The following is a 2906-nucleotide window of genomic DNA, read 5'->3' on the forward strand; positions in this document are numbered from 1 at the left end:
CCACAACGGTTAACCTCGGCGACAGATTCAGAAATATTTTTTTAGGATGAACTTATAAATATTAATAATAGAAAATTTTCGTAGAAAATAGACACAAATAAATTTCATATAAAGTAGATACAAATAGAATTTTAAGGTAGACATTAATAATAAAATGAGCAACTAATATAAATAAATTCTGATCCCAGGATAAACATGTACCTACCTTAAACAAACCTTGCATCCGCCACCGATTAAAAGAGCCTATAAATAAAGTAACTCATAGATCCATCTGAATCACACCAAACTTAAAAGAGCCTTTTAAGCATACGCTAAAGAAATGTCTTCTCAAGTTTCTGCAAATTTTGTTCCATCTCAAGCTGTTAACATGTCCAAGGAGAATCGCCATTTGGCCGATTTTATTCCCAACTTTTGGGGGGAAATTTTCCTCTCTTCTCCTTCTGAAATGGTATGTTCCTACTTGTGAATTCCTCTTTTAGTATGTGTATGACACATGGGAACGGGTACTTTGAACTTAACTGAGAGCTTTTCATGCTTCAACAGGATATGGATGCTAGAACTCAACAAGAGTACCAAGAATTGAAGCAACAAGTGAGGAGAATGTTGGTGAAAAGCATGGACAAACCATCCCGAAAGGTGCACATAATCGATGCGGTCCAACGCTTAGGCGTGGCTTATCATTTCAAAAAAGAGATTGAAGATGCCCTGCAAATTATATACCAAACCGATGATGATGATGATGATCTATGCACTACTGCTGTTCGGTTTCGTTTGCTAAGAGAGCATGGCTTCGATGTTCATCATGGTATGCCTTAACTTTTTAAAACCAATATTCATACAAAGGGTAATATATATGGAACTTATGGAATTCAAAATTTGCTTGCTGATTGACTAGATACATTCAACAAGTTCAAAGACGAGAATGGAAAGTTCAAAGAATCCTTAATCAGTGACATTAAAGGCATGTTAGAGTTCTATGAAGCTGCACACTTTCAACTGCAGGGAGAAAGTATATTAGAAGAAGCTCTTTCTTTCACCACATTTCATCTAAAGTTGGCAGAAACAATGGTGGATTATCCTCTCTCCTTACAGATCGCCGGTGCTCTAAAACGACCGCTACGCAAGAGCTTACCTAGACTGGTTGCTAGGAGCTACATTTCCATATATGAAGGATATGGTAACCAAGATCAAAACTTAATGAAATTCGCAAAGTTGGATTTCAAAATGGTTCGACATTTGCACAAGCAAGAGTTGAAGGAGATTAACAGGTAATCAATAGTGCTAAAGGTTTTGATCCTTATTCAACAGATAATATAAATTTTCAGTTTTTCCCTTTATTTCAGGTGGTGGAAAGGTTTAGATGTAGCGACCAATTTTCCTTACATACGAGATAGACTGGTGGAGTGTTATTTGTGGATAAATGGAGTGTACTTTGAACCCCATTACTCCATTGCTAGAACTTTTATGACCAAAGTAATATCCCTCACATCAATACGGATGATACTTATGATGCATATGGCACACCAGAAGAACTCGAACTCTTTACAAAAGCAATCCACAGGTCACTCAGAACATATATCCACCTTCACATCAAATCATTACAAGTTTTGTTGACATATCGATGACATATTGCAGGTGGGATATCAACTGCACGGATCAACTTCCGGACTACATGAAATTGCTGTATCGTGAAATCTTAAATGTTTTTAAAGATATGAATGATTTGATGTCCGAACAAGGAAAATCATATCGTGTCCCACTCGCAATTGAAGCGGTATATATAATCTAACTTTGTCTTTTTCTTTCGCATCGAAAAATGTACTTAATTTAAGATGGTTTGCTAACTTCGTGTTTGTTTGTATATTAATAGATGAAACAAGTGTGTGAAGCCTACTATACTGAGGCCAAATGGTTCCATGAAAAATACATGCCAAAAGTGGAGGAGTATTTGTCTGTTGCATTTGTTTCTTGTTGTTATCGGATGCTTACAATTGTATCTTTCGTTGGCATGGAAGATAGCATAACAAAAGAGACATTCATTTGGGCACTTAATGACCCCAAGATTCTTAGAGCTTCAACAACTATTTGTAGGCTGATGGATGATGTTGTTAGTCACCAGGTATAACATTGATGAACTGTAATATTCAGGTTGATTTCGGTTCGATTTAATTCGTTTCTTTTATTGTAGTTTGAGCAAGTGAGAGGACATGCTCCTTCTGCGGTGGAATGCTACATAAATCAATACGGGACATCAGCACAAGTGGCATACGATGAGTTTTACAAGCGAATAAACAATGCTTGGAAGGATCTGAATGAAGAGTTCTTGAAACCAACGGTAGTGCCAACGTCGGCTCTTGATCGAATTCTAACCTTACAAGGGTTATTGATCTGCTTTACAAGGACGAAGATGCTTATACACATGTTGGCGAATCTGCAAAAACTAGCATCACTATGTTGTTGATTGATCCAATCTCAATTTGATTAGAGAACTTAATGATTTAAATAAATTTAGAGTTCGAGTCTCAATATTTGCATGGAACTTATTCTCTTGTTCTTCTTGTGTCCTCATTTGTAAAATAAATAAATGTGTTGCTTAAACTTAAGATTTATGTATTGTGTCTATTGTATTTATGAAACTTAATGTTTTTAAAAGAAATTATATATATAGTAATTGTTTGCTTCAAAAAAAAATTTTGGGTGTAAATCGCGTGTTTTCTATCCATTTTTTGGTGTGCAACAATGTTCTTAGGGCATCTCCAATGCTGCGCTGCATTGGAGATTTTCTCCACAGTAGAGATAAAAAGGCTCTCCAGTCCTGCGCCACTCCCATCGCCAAAGTAGAGTATTGCTACAGTACCACGCTAGATCTAGCGCGGTACTGTAGCTAACGCTACAATTTATTTATT

General features: G+C 36.3%; 1 pseudogene; it reads left to right on the forward strand.

Moving 5' to 3' along the window:
* Positions 1 to 276: 276 nt before the first annotated feature.
* LOC120169194 lies at positions 277 to 2526 on the forward strand (annotated as a pseudogene).
* Positions 2527 to 2906: the final 380 nt, after the last annotated feature.

The sequence above is a fragment of the Hibiscus syriacus genome, unplaced genomic scaffold (genome assembly GCF_006381635.1).
Source record: "Hibiscus syriacus cultivar Baekdansim isolate YM2019G1 unplaced genomic scaffold, ASM638163v2 tig00111754_pilon, whole genome shotgun sequence".
NCBI lineage: Eukaryota > Viridiplantae > Streptophyta > Magnoliopsida > Malvales > Malvaceae > Hibiscus > Hibiscus syriacus.